The sequence below is a fragment of the Ochotona curzoniae genome, unplaced genomic scaffold (assembly GCF_017591425.1).
Source record: "Ochotona curzoniae isolate NIBS_2020 unplaced genomic scaffold, NIBS_Ocur_1.0 contig_3255, whole genome shotgun sequence".
NCBI lineage: Eukaryota > Metazoa > Chordata > Mammalia > Lagomorpha > Ochotonidae > Ochotona > Ochotona curzoniae.
Window position 1 is genome coordinate 596914 of NW_024465777.1, and position 18780 is coordinate 615693.

The following is an 18780-nucleotide window of genomic DNA, read 5'->3' on the forward strand; positions in this document are numbered from 1 at the left end:
ATATATTGTTGAAAGGCAAGATCCATCAGGAGGAAATTACCATTTTTAACATTTATGCTCCAAGTCCAGATGCACCCAGCTACGTGAAACAATTAATTATAGACTTAAAGGGAGATATAGATGAACATACGATAATCCTGGGAGATCTGAATACTCCAATAACACCAGTAGATAGAGCAACGAGACAAAAGCTCAACAGAGAAGCTACAGAGCTCACACAAACAACAGAACAACTGGACTTGGTAGACATCTATAGAATATTCCATCCTAAGGCCACAGATTATACATTTTTTTCAGCAGTGCATGGCACCTTCTCTAGGTTAGACCACATGATAGGACACAAAGCAAGTTTAACTAACTACAAAAAAATCAGAATCATACCATGTACCTTTTCAGACCATCACAGAATGAAACTGGAAATCAACAATTCAAAATGCCCTAGGAAATATGTAAGCTCTTGGAGGTTGAACAATATGCTATTAAACGAGCAATGTGTTAGAGAAGAAATTAAGGATGAGATCAAAGAATTTATGGAAACCAATGAAAACTCAGACACAACGGTCCAAAACTTGTGGGACACCGCCACAGCAGTGTTACGTGGTAAGCTTTTTGAAATTAGTGCTCATGTCAAGGACCAAGAAAGGAATCAAATACAGGAATTAAACACACACCTCCAGGAATTGGAAAAACAGCAACAGAATGACCCCACAAACAAGAGGAAACAAGAAATTATCAAAACAAGGGAATAAATCAAATAGAAATCAAGAAGACTATACACAAAGTCAATGAATCAAAAAGCTGGTTTCTAGAGAAAATAAATAAAATAGACACTCCACTGGCCCGATTGGCAAAGAGAAAGCAAGAGACAGCAAGAATTAGCACCATCAAAGATTAAAAAGGCAACGTAACAACAGACACTGCAACCATTAAGAAAATAATTAGAAATTACTAGAAAGAACTGTACTCCAACAAATCAGATAACCACTTGGAAATGGAAAGGTTCCTAGACTCTCACCACTTACCAAAACTTAGTCCAGAGGCAGCAGAAGACCTGAATAAATGCATAACTGAGTCAGAGATAGAATCACTGATGAAAGATCTCCCAACAAAGAAAATTCCAGGCCCAACAAAGAAAAGTCCAGGCCCAGATGGCTTTACTACAGAATTCTACAAAAACATTCCAAACAGAGCAAACCCCAATCCTCTACAAGCTCTTCAAAACAATAGAAAAGGAAGCAACCCTTCCAAACTCATTCTATGAAGCCAATATCACCTTAATCCCAAAACTGGATAGAGAATTAACTGAGAAGGAGAACTACAGACCAATCTCCCTGATGAACATTGACGCCAAGATTCTCAACAAAATCCTAGCCAATAGAATTCAAAAAATCATCAGACAGATCATACATCCAGACCAAGTAGGATTCATCCACGGAATGCAGGGATGGTTCAACATACGGAAATCCATAAACGTGATACACCACATCCAAAAACTGAAGAACAAAACCCATATAATAGTTTCAATAGATGCAGAAAAAGCTTTCGACAAAATCCAACATCACTTTATGTTAAAAACCCTAACCAGGGTAGGCATAGAAGGAACAATCCACAACATAATCAAAGCAATATACAAAGAACCCAATACCAGCATCATACTGAATGGAGAAAAACTGGATCCCTTTCCACTGAGATCTGGACCAAGACAAGGATGTCCGCTATCACCACTGCTATTCAACATAGTCCTAGAGGTGCTTGCAGAAGCCATAAGACAAGAAAAAGTAATCAAAGGCATACAAATAGGAAACAAAGAAGTCAGGCTTTTACTATATGCAGATGACATGATCCTGTACATAGAAAAACCAGGAGACTCAATACAGAAACTACTAGAACTTATACGAGAGTTTGGCAGAGTGGCAGGGTACAAAATTAATGAACAAAAATCAACAGCCATAGTATACGCAAACAGCCCCAAGATGGAAAAATATCTAACCAGCAAGATACCATTCAAAATAACAGAGGGAAGTATGAAGTATCTGGGAATAAATTTAACCAAAAGTGTAGGAGACCTATTTGAAGAAAACTACAAACTACTCAAAAAAGAAATTGAACAAGACCTCAAAAGATGGAATAACATCCCATGCTCCTGGATAGGTAAAATCAATATCATTAAAATGTCTATACTACCAAAAGCAATATACATTTTCAACGCAATTCCAATCAAGTTGCCCAAAACATTCTTCACGGAACTGGACACAATGATTCAAAAGTTCATCTGGAAACACAAAAAACCACGAATAGCCAGAACCATCCAAAAGAACAAGAAGTTAGCAGGGGGAATCACAGTTCCGGACCTCTGGACATACTACAGGGCAGTGGTTATCAAAACAGCCTGGTACTGGCACAAAGATAGAGAAGAGGATCGATGGAGCAGAATAGAAACAACAGAAGGAAACCCACATAGATACAGCCAATTAATCTTTGACAAAAAGACCAATGACAACCCAAGCAAATGGGAAGGTTTCTTCAACAAATGTTGTTGGGACAACCGGCTGATAGCCTGTAGAAACAAAAAGATAGACCCACATCTATCACCATACACTAAGATCCAATCTACATGGATACAAGACTTAAGCCTACACCCATAAATCTTCAAACTTTTGGAAGAAAGTGTATGAAACACACTACAAGATCTAGGTGTAGGCTCTGACTTCCTAAAAAGGACTCCAAAAGCAATAGCAGTTGAGAACAGAATAAACAAATGGGACCTCATCAAACTAAGAAGCTTCTGTACAGCAAGGGAAACAATCAACAAAATAAAAAAGCAACCCACAGAGTGGGAGATCTTTGCACACTACATAGGTGATGGGGGCTAATCTCCAGGATATACAAAGATCTCCAGAACAACCAAAACAAACAAGCTACTCAAGAAATGGGCACAGGAAACGGGCAGATGTTTCACAAAAGAACAAACACAAATGGCAAACAAACATATAAAAAATGTTCCAGCTCCCTGGCAATAAGGGAAATCCAAATGAAGACAACAATGATGTACCACCTAACGCCAGCAAGAGTGGCACACATACAAAAAACCACCAACAACACTTGCTGGTGAGGATGTGGAGAACCCTACTCCACTGCTGGTGGGACTGCAAACTTGTGAAGCCTCTATGGAAATCAATACGGAGGATACTCAAAAAACTGAAAATCCACATACCATATGATCCAGCAATAGTACTCCTAGGAATATATCCAAAACACCTGTTTCACGAGAAACCAACATGCACCCCTATGTTTATAGCAGCACAAACAAATATTGCAAAGACTTGGAAGCAACCAAAATGCCCATCAACAGAAGACTGGATAAGAAAGTTATGGTTCATATACTCCATGGAATACTACTCAGCTATTAAAAAAAAAATGCAGTTTTTTGTGGCCAAATGGGCCCAATTGGAATCCATTATGCTAAGAGAAATGAACCAATCCCAAGAGGTTAAGAACCACATGTTTGCCTTAATATAAGATGAAAAGATGTCAATCTGGAAAATAGTACCTGTATATTGTAATATTATTGCAATATCTGATAGCCTGTATCCAATGCAATAAGATAATGCATTCTAATCCATAAAACAACAACTGATGTGAGTCCAACTATTTATGATCTACATCAAAGAACTGCAAAACCTAAAACACTCTTAATACCCTATGTTAATCCGCAATGGGGAGGGAATGCAGAGAAAACTTCCATCTCCCTAAAAAGTGTGAGGAAGACATGAAATATAGCCTATCAGGATCAAATCTGGTAACTCATAGACAACAAACTCGAATCAGCACTAGACAATAATAAAGCTACACAGGTGTAATGGGGGAATCAAGAGAGATCCTGACAGCCTCTTAACAGGAAGTCATGTGTATGGAGCGCGGGGTGGGGGGGGGAGACCCCAGAGTGGAGCGGGTGGACAGGAGGAGGCTCGTATCCCAACCCTGAAGACTCCCAGATCCTCACCAAGGACTATCAATATGGACACCAAGGACTACATCTCAACTGCCAAGGAGACCACGGGGAATAGGAGTGCTTTCAGAGGCCCAGAACTCTGAGGTCACCCACCCCCATCTGGTGCTTCCACATGGGAAGGAAGAAGTCCAAACTCTGCTGTGCAGAAACAAGCATCATCGGAATGAGAACCAGGAGCCCTGAGTGGTCTGCAGAAACAGAAGAATAATAAACTTCCTTCAGGACTAGGGAGGCAAGCTTTCTCTGGTCCTCACCTAGCTCCGGCTCTGGTCCCCACCCTCTCTCGCGATGACCATTAGGATCACTCCAGAAACCCCTCAAAACAAATGAACAAACATACAAATAAACAAAAAAAAAACCTAGAAGGGACAGACAACAACAAGGAAAGCTTAGAATCAGACAGGAAATGGTCAGCGGGTATTCACTCATACCTCACTAGGTGGTACACAAAGATTAGTTACGCCTCACTGGGATATTGGGGATTTATCTGCACACCCCTCCTAAAAAAAATTTTTTTTTTAATTCTGTACCTAAACTGATGACACATGTCTTGCTAGAGTTATAAGCTAGTTCAGCCCATCTGAAAAACAACCATGTTCAGCAAAATCATGCTTCAACACTATAAATAGCTAAATACTAAAATGAAAATAGAAAAGAGACAGCTGAATAGTAATCTACAGCCATTTTGAGGTGTATAGAACCCAGTTGAATATAAACCAAAACTTAAATGTCTATGAAGAAGTCACAGGATGCAGTTGAGAACCTGCATTTTCCTATTAACATATTGGTTAATCAATACCATGTCAATTAATGCCATAATGTTGTAAATTGTTATTGATGTTATGTTGGGACTTTTAATTGATTGGGTCGATACTTTGCCGGCTTTACCTTCAGACCAGAGATGATCTCACCAAGAAATCGTTGAACTCACTAGGATAATAAGATGCTAGACTTTTTGCTTGGTAAATACTTCCAATGAAAGAACCTCAACTGAATTTGAACCGTGGTAATGCAACAAGGTGGATAAATCCACCATGGGGAGAGGGTTTGGGGAGGGGTGGGGGAATCCCAGTGCCCATAACACCGTGTCACATAATGCAATACAATTTAAAAAATTTTTTTTAATTAAAGTAAGAAATGGTAGGAAGAACAGGGCTCAGGGAGGCTATAGTGAAAAACATCATTATAATCATTATACTCTTAAGACTGAAATGTGCTCCTTTTACACAAATAAAAATAAAAATTTTTTAAAAGTTTTAAAAAGCTCCCAACAAACAAATCTGCCATATGACCCAGCTCCTATAAATATACCCAATAGAAATGAAATCTGCATGTGAGAAGAGGATCTGTAATCCTATATTTGCAGCTGCACAATCAGGAATAGCAAAGTCCAAAGAAGAGTGGTTACAGAAACTGTGGTATATCTACTCCATGGAACATTATTCAGCTATTAAGCAGAATGAAATTATGCCATTTAAAAGTAGGTGGTCCCAACTAGAGACCATTAAGCTCAGTGAAATGAGCCAATCACAAAACAACAAATACCATATGTTCTTATACAAGGAAACCAGCATGGAAAGTGAAATTTAATAATCTGATCTATACTGTTTGTGTGTTTGCTTGTTTGTTTGTTTGTTTGTTTTGGCTATGTCCCATGTGTTTTGGATGTTTTTATTTCAGTTTTATTTATTCCAAATAATTTCTTTCTCTAGTCAAAAAAAAAAATTCATAGTAGTCAAAAAAAAAAAAAAAGAAAAGAAAGAAAAGCTGAAAGAGCTTATTATTGCATAAAGGGTGGTAGATAAATCATTCCAGTCATATAGAACTTGGAATTCCCTGATACTTCCACTAGTAGTTAATGGAAAATAATGCATGTATAAATTGGTTGACATTTCTCAAAATAATCAGAACTGACATAAAGACCAGTGAAAATACATTGGAAAATATTTTGAGCATTCCATAAAACCTTACATTCAGATAGTATTTCTGTAGGCTGAAGTTCTAAATGTTACAAGCCAGACAACTTTAAAAAGCAGAAATGAATTATACTTCCATAACAGTAACAAATAGTATGTTGAGTGATAATATGCCAAGATTGAGAATGTGAAATTCAGAAATGCATGTGGTATAATAAAACCACTACCATGGTGCTATCATCTCATGTGAGCCCTGATGTGAATCAAAACTGATCCTCTTCTGATCCAGCACCCTTCATATATGCCTAAGAGGGCAATGGAAGATGGTCCAAGCATTTGGTTCCTCTACCACTACCTGAAAGATTCAGGTAGACTTATGGGTGCCTGCCTTTAGCCTGGTCCATTTGGGAAGTGAAATAGAAGATAGAAGATCACTATTTCTCCCTCTCTGTGTAACTTATTTTTTCTTTTTAATAAATTTTGAAAGATCCACAAAACTAATCTTTGAGACTAGAAATCAGAATAGGTATTACCCCTAAGAGTACCCCTAAGGAACAATGACTGAGAGAATTGGATTTTCCCAGATTCTCCTTCCTCAACTGGAGGCTTGTTTTTCAAGCTTATTTTGAAATTTAGGCAGTGAGACATTAAGCAAATATTAAGATTTCAGTGTACTTTACAGTGGAAATATCAGGATACTGGAAGATGGACTATTTTGGGGGCACTGGTATAAAAGGACACCATAAAAACTGAGGATTTGAAAAATGCTAATAAGAGAATAAAGATGGCAGAATAGGGTAAAGACACGTTTAAATGGACAGAGAAACACTACCCAGTGTGAAGCAGAGAGGGCACATTACATGAAACAGGAGAAGACAGAACAATAGCAAAAGGGTACCTGGAGACTGACAGACATAGGAAAGCAGCAGACACAATGATGTGGTGTTGCAGTGAGATACCCTGCCAGCATTCAGCGAATGGTGATCTGGATTGCAATGACAGCCAGAACTCCACCAGCAACAAGATGGGAAGGGATGTTCACTGGGAGCTAAGGAGGTAAACCCAGACAATGAATTGCTTGTCTGGCTGGTCTGTCTGATTTGACCAGAAACAGAGACAAAGCAGCAGGTCCCAGATGGGTGGTGCAGGAACAGGGTAGATTTCACAGCCAGTCTGCCTCATAGAGCTGAACTGAGTGCAATTTTGTTTAAGGAGGCAAAGTCTATGGGACAGAACTGTGTTGTGCTGGACTGGGAGTGAACTCATTTCTGACACAGTGAATGGCAACAACGTGGCATGCTATAGATTCCAGCCAAGATAGGTCCAGGTAGCCCTCATACCTGATGGCCAGCAGATCTCTAGTAGTGGAACATTAGGTACCATTTTGTATGGTCTGGCAAAGGCTTTAAGATTGCAGGGACGAAAGTGGGCTGCACATGCACTGTGCTGGGAGTGAATCAGATCAGTGCATTGCACTGGAATCATACTGGGGTTTTTTTTTTATTGTTATTAACATTGTATTATGTGATACAGTTTTATAGGCACTGGGGATTCCCCCCACCCCTCCCATACCCCTCCACCCATGGTGGATTCCTCCACCTTGCTGCATAACCACAGTTCAAGTTCAGTTGAGATTCCTTCCTTGCAAGCATATACCTAGCATAAAGTCCAGCGTCTTATTGTCCAGATAAGTTCAGTGGCCTCTTGGGGAGACCTTCTCTGGTCTGAAGATAGGGCTAACAGAGTAAAGCTCCGGTCAGTTAAAAGCCCCAGCAAAACCTCAGTATCAATATACAACATTATGGAATTAATTGACATAGTATTGGGTAAACAATATGTTAAAAATAATGCAAGTTCCATTCTTCGAAACATCTGGGTTGAGACAGTATCAATGACAGGTTCAAAAAATAACAAACAACCAAACAAAAATTACAAGTTAAATCAAGGCAAACATGTGGTATCTAACCTTTTGGGATTCGCTCATTTCCCTTAGCATTATAGTTTCCAGTTGTGCCCATTTAGCCACAAAGAACTGCATTTTGTTTTTTTTAATAGCTGAGTAGTATTCCATGGAGTAGATGAACCAAAGCTTTCTTATCCAATCTTCTGCTGATGGGCATTTCGGTTGCTTCCATGTTTTTGCAATTACTGATTGTGCTGCTATGAACATAGGGATGCATGTTGGTTTGTCGTGAAACAGGTGTTTGGGATATATTCCTAGGAGTGCTATTGCTGGGTCATATGGTAGCAGATTTTGAGTTGTTTGAGTGTTCTCCAGACTGATTTCCATAAAGGCTGTACCAATTTGCAGCTCCACCAGCAGTGGAGTAGGGTTCCCTTTTCCCCGCATCCTCGCCAGCAAGTGTCGTTGGTGTTCTTGTTTATGTGGGCCAATCTTACTGGTGTTAGGTGGTACCTCATCGATGTTTTAATTTGGATTTCCCTTATTGCCAGGGAGCTGGAACATTTTTTCATATGTTTGTTTGCCATTTGGACTTGTTCCTTTGTGAAATGTTTGCCCATTTCCCATGCCCATTTCTTGAGTAGCTTGTTTGTTTTGGTTTTTTGGTTGTTTTGAAGTTCTTTGTATATCCTGGAAATTAGCCCCCTATCGCCTATATCGTGTGCAAAGATCTTCTCCCACTCTGTGGGTTGCTTTTTTATTTTGTTGATTGTTTCCCTTGCTGTACAGAAGCTTCTTAGTTTGATGAGGTCCCATTTGTTTATTCTGTTCTCAACTGCTATTGCTTTTGGTGTCCTTCTTAGAAAGTAGGGACCTACTCCTAGGTCTTGCATGGTATTTCCTACATTTTCTTGCAAGAGTTTGAAGGTTTCTGGATGTAGGTTTACGTCTTTTATCCATGTAGATTGGATCTTAGTGTATGGTGATAGATGTGGGTCTATCTTTTTGTTTCTACAGGCTATCAGCCAGTTGTCCCAACAACATTTACTAAAGAGGCCTTCCCACTTGCTTGGACTGTCATTGGTCTTTTTGTCAAAGATTAATTGGCTGTATCTGTGTGGATTCCCTTTTGGTGCTTCTATTCTGTTCCATTGATCCTCTTCTCTATCTTTGTGCCAGTACCAGGCTGTTTTGATAACCACTGCTCTATAGTATGTCCAGAGGTCCGGGATTGTGATTCCCCCTGCTAACTTCTTATTTTTCAGGATGGTTCTAGCTATTCATGGTTTTTTGTGTTTCCAGATGAACTTTTGAATCATTGTGTCCAGTTCCGTGAAGAATGTTTTGGGCAACTTGATTGGAATTGCGTTGAAAATGTATATTGCTTTTGGTAGTATAGACATTTTAATGATATTGATTTTACCTATCCAGGAGCATGGGATGTTATTTCATCTTTTGAGGTCTTGTTCAATTTCCTTTTTGAATAGTTTGTAGTTTTCTTCGAATAGGTCTCCTGCACTTTTGGTTAAATTTATTCCCAGATACTTCATACTTCTCTCTGCTGTTTTGAATGGTATCCTGTTGGTTAGATCTTCTTCCATCTCGGTATTATTTGCGTACACTATGGCTGTTGATTTTTGTTCATTAATTTTGTACCCCGCCACTCTGCCAAACTCTCGTATAAGTTCTAGCAGTTTCTGTATTGAGTCTCCTGGTTTTTCTATGTATAGGATTATGTCATCTGCATATAGTGAAAGCTTGACTTCTTTGTTTCCTATTTGTATGCCTTTGATTTCTTTTTCTTGTCTTATGGCCTCTGCAAGTACCTCTAGGACTATGTTGAATAGCAGTGGTAATAGCGGGCATCCTTGTCTTGTTCCAGATCTCAGTGGGAAGGGTTCTAGCTTTTCTCCATTCAGTATGATGCTGGCGTTGGGTTTTTCATAAATTGCTTTGATTATGTTGTGGATTTTCCCATCTATGCCTACTTTGGCTAGAGTTTTTAGCATGAAGAGGTGCTGGATTTTGTCGAAAGCTTTTTCTGCATCTATTGAAACTATTATGTGGTTCTTGTTTTGCAGTTTTTGGATGTGGTTTATAACATTTATTGATTTCCGAATGTTGAACCATCCCTGCATTCCAGGGATGAATCCTACTTGATCCGGATGAATGATCTGTCTGATGATTTTTTGAATTCTATTGGCTAGGATTTTGTTGACAATTTTAGCATCAATGTTCATCAGAGAAATAGGTCTGTAGTTTTCCTTCTCTGACGGTTCTCTGTCCGGTTTTGGGATTAAGGTGATGTGGGCTTCATAGAATGAGTTTGGAAGGGTTGCTTCCTTCTCTATTGTTTTGAAGAGCTTGTAGAGGATTGGGGTTAGTTCTGTTCGGAATGTTTTTGTAGAATTCTGTGGTGAAGCCGTCTGGGCCTGGGCTTTTTTTCGTTGGGAGATCCTTGATGACTGTTTCAATGTCTACCTCGGTTATGGGTTTATTTAATTCTTCAGTTGCCTCCGGACTGAGTTTTGGTAAGTGGTGAGAGTCCAAGAACTTTTCTATTTCTTGGTGATCCTCAAATTTGTTGGAGTACAGTTCTTTGTAGTAATTTCTAATTATTTTCTTAATGGTTGCAGTGTCTGTTGTTATGTTGCCTTTGTCATCTTGAATGCTGTTGATTCTCACTTTCTCTTTTTTTTTTTTTTTTTTTTTTTTGGTCAATCGGGCCAGTGGAGTGTCTATTTTGTTTATTTTCTCAAAAACCAACTTTTTGATTTGTTGATTTTATGTATAGTTTTTTTGATTTCTATCTCCTCCCTTTTTTTGATGATTTCTTGTTTCCTATTGTGCGTGGGACTCTTCTGCTGCTGTTTTTCCAGATCCTGGAGGTGTGTGGTTAGTTCCTGTATTTGGCGTCTTTCTTGGGCCTTGACATGGGCTCCGATTGCGATGAATCTACCTCGTAGCACTGCTTTGGCAGTGTCCCACAAGTTTTGGAATGTTGTATCAGAGTTTTCATTGGTTTCCATAATTTTTTTTATCTCATCTTTAATTTCTTCTCTGACCCATTGTTCGTTTAATAGCATATTGTTCAATTTCCAAGAGTGCCTATATTTCCTGGGGAGTTTTGAGTTGTTGATTTCCAGTTTCATCCCATGGTGGTCTGAGAGGGTACATGGTATGATACTAATGTTTTGGAAGTTGTTTAGATTCGCTTTATGTCCTATCATGTGGTCGATTCTGGAGAAGGTGCCATGCACTGCTGAGAAGAATGTATAGTCTGTGGCCTTAGGATAAAAAGTTCTATATATGTCTACTAAGTCCAGTTGTTCTATTGTTTGTGTGAGCTCTGTTGTTTCTTTGTTGAGTTTTTGTTTTGTAGACCGGTCCATTGATGTTAAAGGCGTGTTGAGATCGCCTACAAGAATTGTGTGGGTATCTATGTGTTCCCTTAGGTCTGTAAGTAATTGCTTTACGTAACTAGGTGCATTGAGATTTGGTGCATAAACATTAATGATGGTGATTGCTTCTTGATGGATCATTCCTTTCACCAGTATAAAATGGCCTTCCCTGTCTCTTTTGATGTTAGATTGAAATCTATCTCGTCTGAAATTAGGATAGCTACCCCAGCTTTTTTTTCTTGTCTATTGGCGTGAAATATCTTTTTCCATCCCTTCACTTTCAGTTTCTTTGCATCCTTTCTGGTTAGATGTGTTTCTTGTAGGCAACAGATGGTTGGGTCTTGTTTGATGATCCATTCTATTAATCTCTGTCTTTTGATTGGTGAATTTAGACCATTTGTGTTGAGAGTTAGAATTGAGAGGTTGCAATTTTGCCCTGCCATGCGATTGTGTTTTGTGTGTGTTGTTGTCTGTGTAATTGCCTTGTTTGTGTGGGCTTTAGTTTGGAGACCTTCTTATTTGCCAACTTTGTTTGTGGTTTGCCTCCTTTTTTTCCGGGATTAGAGCATTTCTAAGGAGACTTTGCAGAGCTGGTTTTGTGTAAACATATTCTTCTAGTTTTTCTTTGCTATGGAAGTATCTGATTTCGTTCTCATATACAAATGAGATCTTTGCTGGGTAGATTATTCTTGGTTGACAGTTGTTTTGTTTCAGGGCTTGGAAGATCTTTGTCCATTCTCTCCTTGCTTGCAGGGTCTCTTCGGAGAAGTCAGCAGTGATTCTGATGGGTTTTCCCCTGTATGTGATCTTTTCTCTACTTCGTACTTGTCTCTGGATTCCTTCTTTGTCTTTGTTGGAGTAGAACTTGAGCACCGTGTGTCTGGGTGAAGATCTCTTTGGATCATGTCTGTTGGGAGTTCTCTGTCCATCTTGTATGCGGGGTGGATTCGTGTTCCAAGTGTTTTGGAAGTTTTCCTGTATAATTTCGTCAAGCACTGCTTGCATTCCTGATTCTCTTTCTACTCCCTCGGGGAGGCTGATGATCTGAATATTCAATTTTCTAAGGTAATCTTTCATCTCTTGCATCATTTTATTAGTTTTGCTGAGGCTTGTCTCCAGCTTTTTAATTCGCTGGGCACCTTCATTTTGCGTGTCTTCCGTTTCAGAGATCCTTTCCTCTGCCGTATTTATTCTGTTGATCAGGCTTTCAATTTTGCGCTCCTGGTCATCCAATTTGGTTTTGATTTGTTGTATTTCGGCGATTATGCAGTTCTTGAAGTCTTCCCACTTCATGTCCTCATCTCTGATAAATTTTAGCATTATTTTTTTAAATTCCTTGTCTGGTAAATCTTCCATGTCTTCATCTCGCATCTCCGATATTGATAATGGCTTTTGGCCCTTGTTCGGTGGGGTGCTGGCTCTTTCATCTGGAGCACAACTTTTTCTGGTGGTTTTTCCCATTGTGTGGTGTATTTTGGTGAGGCCAATGGACCCGAGTGTTGAGAGGTCGTCAGGCGCTTTCCTGTAGAGATTGGAGCCTGCAGGTGTGGGGTTGCAGGGAGTGGTAATTTTCAAGGCACCATTGGTGCGTTCTCAGGGCCCGGAACTGTAGGGCACCACCTTGGGGGCCCAGTGGATTCCAGGCACACTCTGGGCACCTCTTCTACAGGTGTGACACTCCAAGGCGTGGAGGGATGGAGGCGCTCTCTGGGTGTACCCCCTGCACGGGAATCCACAGGACATGGAAGGTTTTATGTGCTTTCTCCCTGCGTTCTCCGTGTCAGGGACTGCAGGGTTTTTCAGAGCCCACCTGGTGTGTCTCCCACACACGGGACTGTGGGTGAGGCACTTTCTGGGCGTGGCTCTTGTGCAGTGATTCCACCACTCGTGGTGTGTGGGTGTTCAGAGACCTCCTGGTGTGACTCCCTCACACAGGACTGCAGTGGAGGAGTGACCCAGGCGCCCTGTTAAATGACTTCTCGGTGGGTTCGCACAGTGCCAGTGTGGCGCAGCAGTTTTCAGAGCTCTCCTGGTGGGTCGCCCACGCTCAGAACTGCGGAGTGGGAGGCGAGGAGTGGGCAAGTCACTCTATGGGAGTGGCTCCTGCGTGTCAGGGTCACACAGCGCTGCACTTCCCAGTGCTCAGAGCCCTCCTGGTGTAGCTCCTGCGCTGCGGAGGCGGTTGCTGCAGGCGGGACCACCCAGCCCGCCCGGTGCAGTGTTCAGAGTCCTCCTGGCGTTGTCGCCCACCCACAGGGTATCAGGGTGTGGGGGATTCTAGACCCTCGCTGGTAGTTTCTGCGCACTGAGATGCACTGGCCCACTCAGCGCAGGAATATTTGGGGCGCTTTCTTTGTGCCTTCTCAGTACCCAGGACTACTGTGCGCCACTTCCAAGGCACAGATTTGGCAGTTTCAAGGCGCTTGCCCTGTGTTCTCAGTGGCTGAAACCTCTGCAGGGGGGAAGGGTAAAAGGAGCACCCCAGAGGCTTGAGCTTTGTGCCCAGTCCCTGGAATGCTAGCTGCAGAGGCTGTTAACCCTTCCCTGGCTCACCCGAACCTCCGGCTGTTGCAGTCTGCATCTGCTGCTGTTGAAGACCTTTGCCAGTGATGATCCCTCCCGATTTCCTTGTCTCTGGGTCGGCTGCGTCTCCTGTCAGCCGCTTTCAAAGGTGACTCAGCAGGTCTGGAGCGGGATGTCGGCTTCTCTACCTTTTGTTTTGTTTCATTCTCATTGTTCTTCCGAGTTGTGTGGATCTTTTTGGCTCCACACCTCTCCCTGCGGTTCTTTGCTGTTCCTCTTTGCTGCTTCTGTAGCGTTCTATCCCTCTCTCACTGGACACTCCCTCACCACCTTCCTCCTACGTCGGCCATCTTAAAACCTCCCCAATCATACTGGTTAAAATAGGTCTGTGTGGTCCTCAGACCCAATGGCTAACAGGTTCTGGCAAAATCACCACCAACAACAACCTAGCTATTTAGGACACATGGTGTCTTGCTAATCCTGGGTACTGATTCAACAAGAAGTAGGAGAGAAGTTGTATAGAAAATGGTGCAGCCTCAGCACAGTATCACAAGAGGTGGAGAGTGGTGAGACAGGATCTGCAGCTCCAGAGACCTTGGTGGAAGTCTAACATAGAACCCTGAATGGGAACTAGATGGAGGGACTGGTACAAGTGACTGCAAACAAAGAGTTGTGTAGACCTATGGTGACACAGCTGAGAAACCTGCCCAAAGAAGACTCTGATAACCAGAAGTACAATGACCAAGAGCAAAAGAAGAACCAGAGGCACAATGAATGTTACTGAAGACTCCCCTGCAAAGGAGCAAAAGTCTACCTACCTCAGAGTTAACTGAGGAACACATCAAGAAAATGGGGGATACCAAATTCAAAACACTTGTTATACAGCTCCTTATCAACAATGAGGAGCACATAAAGCAGACATTCAAGGAATTCAAGGAATATGTCACACTGGAAATGAAACAAATGAAAGCTGACTTTTCAGAAGTTAAGAATGCATTAGACAAACCAAAATTGAAATATCTAGGAAGAAGTCACAGGATGTAGTTAAGAAACCACATCTTCCCCATCAACATACTATTAATCAATGTCATGTCAGTTGACGCCAAGAGTTTGTAAATGGCTGTTGAGGACATATTGGGGCCTTTAATCGTTTGGGATGAAGCTTAGCTGGACTTAATTTCAGACCAGAGATGGTCTCACCAAGAAATCGTTGAACCCACTAGGAAAATAAGACACTGGACTTTATGCTTAGTAAATATTTCCAATGAAAGAACCACAATGGAATTTGGACTGTGGTAATGCAACAAGGTGGAGAAATCCACCATGGGGAGAGGGTTCTGGGAGGGGTGGGAGGAATCCCAGTGCCCATAACACTGTGTAACATAATGCTTAAAAAAAAAAAAAAAGGATGTATTAGAACAAATTAAAAGTACAATGGAGAGTCTCAAAAATAGAAAGAAGGAGGCAGAATAATGAATCTCAGAATTGGAACATATTTCCTATCAACAGGGGTAATCAAGCAAAAAGCTGGAAGCAGAGCTGGGTCAAGAAAAATATTCAAGAATTGAAAGAAACTATTAAAAGGCCAAATATAAGAGTTGTGGGAGTTCCAGAAGTTTCAGAAAGAGAAGCTGGGATTAAAGGCGTATTCAATGAAATAATGAGGGAAAATTTCCCTATCTAGAGAAAGAATTGGGAAACAAGATCCAGGAGGGACACAGAACTCCCAACAGGCTTGACCAAAAGCGATCTTTACCACCATGACACATCATAATCAAGCTCTCTTCAAATGAACATTAGGAAAAGATCCTTAGATATGCACATGAAAAAAATCAATTGACATATAAAGGAATGCCAATTAAACTCACAGGAGACCTCTCACAGGATACTCTACAGGCAAGAAGAAAGCTGTCCTTTGTCTTTAAAAATGAAATAAAATTCTTCCACAGTAAAGAAAAGTTAAATGAATCATGCCTCTTTCAAACCTGCCCAACAAATGATATTTAATGATGTTCTCCTGACAGTGAAAAGGAATAGCAAAAACCAAAGGCAAATGTGAAGAACATCCCAGTAAAGCAACAACAAAACACTAAATTAATGAACAACCCATTGCTAAAATGACAGGACCAAATTACCACTCATACATATTAGTCCTGAATGTTAATCCGTATTAAACTCATCAATCAAACATCATAGATTAGTAGACTTAACTTTAAAAAGTAAAACCATCTATTTATTGCCTGCAGGAGACATATCTCACCAACAAAATCAGTGGAAAGTAGATCTCATGGATTTTGATTTTCACTGTTTTTAGTTTCAACTCTTCAAAGTACCTTGTTCCTCATTAAATTCTTCACTGATCCATAGATCATATAGTAGTGTCATTTTCTTCAAGAAGGTTGATTTTCTTTTTCATTTCTTCAGTGACACGTTAGTCATGCAGTAGTATATAATTTAATTTCCATGGTGGTGTTAATTTCTTTTTCCTCCCTGTTGGTGATTTTGTTTTGTGGCTTTTTATTTAGGGAGATGGATAGTAACTGTGTAATGGAGACTCTTATCCAGATGTGAAGCTACAATGCAGTATGCATATCTACTTCCAGAGTAAGTATGGACTCCCATATCTTGACAACAGGATGCTGGAATTCTCTGCCATTGTCCAATTCCACTATGATAGACATATGACTGTTTATGAAGAACTATAGTATAGTAACAATATAAGGGAACTCAGTGAGGGTGGAGGGTATTTGAGAGGGGATAAGGAAAATCACAAAATCTATGGAACTGTATCATAAAATGATAATAATAAAAAGAAAAATGCTAATAGTTCTCTCTATATGTTTTAAAACTCTTACAACAAAAAATGTATCATAAAACTGTATACAGAGATAAAAAGATATTTCAACATTTACATGATTAAAAAATTATGAAGTGTTTGAAAAAATTTCAGAATTTGCTCCTTCTACTCATCCTCAAAGAGTTAATTAAAGGTCATAAACAGGAAAGCGAAAGAAAAACAAATACAAACCATTATGAAAATACAATTAATATCTATTGTGAGGATAAAAAATAAAATAATAATGGGATATACTATTTTAGCCATCTGACCTGAAAAAGTATAATCAAAAATGTAATATTCAATGTTGTTAAGAATATGAAAAGACCCTGCAGTTGGAACTATATTGTAAAATGATGATAATAAAAAGATGTAAAATTTTAAAAAAAGAAGAATATGAAAAGAAGCTAGTATTGAGTTAAACTCTGTCTGCTCCATTTCTGATCCAGTTGCTTGCTAATGTGCCTGAGAAAGCAGCAGAGGATGTCCCAAGTGCTTGGGCCTCTTCACCCCTGCAGGAGACATGGAAGGAGTTTTAGGCCACTAGCTTTGACCTCTCCAATGATTTTGCAAACATTAGAGAAGTGAATGAGCAGATAGAATCTCTCTCTCCCCTAACATTAGAGAAGTGAATGAGCAAATAGAATCTCTCTCTCCCCTAACTCTTGTCTTTCAGATAATAAATGAATCTTTTTTACAGTATAAAAAAATCTTTATTGCTGTATAGTGCTATTAGACATAGTGGAGTGTAAAAATTTATGTGAAAATATATTTATTACGAGATTTTTCAAGCTATAATATTGAAGAGATAGCATTAAGTAACTTCACATAAAATGTGGAATTTTATGTAATGAAAATATTTTTAATCATAACAACATGATATGTTGTAATTTCTGTATTGCATGTTGCCAAGGAAGATAAGGGGAGTTGCAGGGAGGATTATTCATGAGATATTTGAAATTAAAAATTCAACATGTATTATGTAGAAAATTACATGACTCTTTAAATAGTGGTATTAACTTTGATTTTGTAGTCATTACCTGAGTTTTCTCCTTCCTCTTCTAACTATTACAGTTTGAGGATCAGCTTTGGTCTAAAGTGAGAACTGAACATAGAAGATTTTTTTTTCTATGTCATTGAATATACTAGTTAATTAGAGCAATTGTATAATCTGGGTATGAAATAATGTTCTAAAGTCCTTAAGAGAAATTAGAAAGAAGCTTTTACAAAAGGAAACAGCAATCTTCAGGTTGCTTTTGAAGAGTTATATCAAGAACTTACTCATTTTATTTTTAAAAAAGAGTTGTTTAATTGAAAGGCCGTGATAAAGAGAGGAATAGGTTCACCGAAAGCAAAATATTTTCCATTCAGTGGTTCACACTCTTAATGGCTACAATGACTGTTGCTGGGAAGGGGCTAACCTAAGAGCCTAGAGCTTCTTCCAGGCCCTCTATGCAGGGCCCTAAGCACTTGGGCCATCTTCTACTGCTTTTCCAGGTGCATTGTCAAAGACCTGGATCACAAGTACAGCAGCTAGTAAGCTTGTGCTTTTTTTGGGGGGGGGGGGGGGGGGCGGGGGTGGTGCTGGCATGACAATGTAACCTACCATGCCACAATGCCAGACCCATATCAAGACTGAACAAATATCCGTGATTAATCATCCTAGAGTTCACAGTACAGTGAAATCATGAAACCCTGGGTGATGAGTAACATCTGAGTGCTAAGCTTGGCTGTATCCGCTTTGGACTGTAAGCAATTATGCACAGTGCTTATTCAAAGAAAAGAGGGATAGGCAGAACCAGTGATAAGTAGGCTGAAGACTCACTCCAGCCTGATTGGCTGAGGAGGCAGGCAGATGTGACTTTATTCTTTGGTAAATTAACAGAAACATTTTTGAAGACAGCTTGTTATCATAGATCAAGATCAATTACAAACCTGTGCTGTCATTGTGAGAACAAGACATCTGGAAAGACATAGGGCAATCTTATACAGAAAAAAAAAAAAAAAAAAAAAAAAACCTTGGGCAGGACTATGATTTTGTATTTTGCACATTTCTGGACTCTTTGAGATAGCAAGTCGTAGAATTTTGCTGAACTGACAAATCAGCACAAATGGTGAGAGATTCCACTGTCGTCATTCAGTGTTTTGTCAACATTTCCAGAATCTTACTTGTCTCTCTAGTCGGCATC

The 18780-nt window shown here is 39.9% G+C and overlaps 1 pseudogene; it reads right to left on the reverse strand.

Moving 5' to 3' along the window:
- LOC121156108 overlaps positions 1 to 18780 on the reverse strand; it is a 96971-nt pseudogene that overhangs the window by 53949 nt on the left and 24242 nt on the right.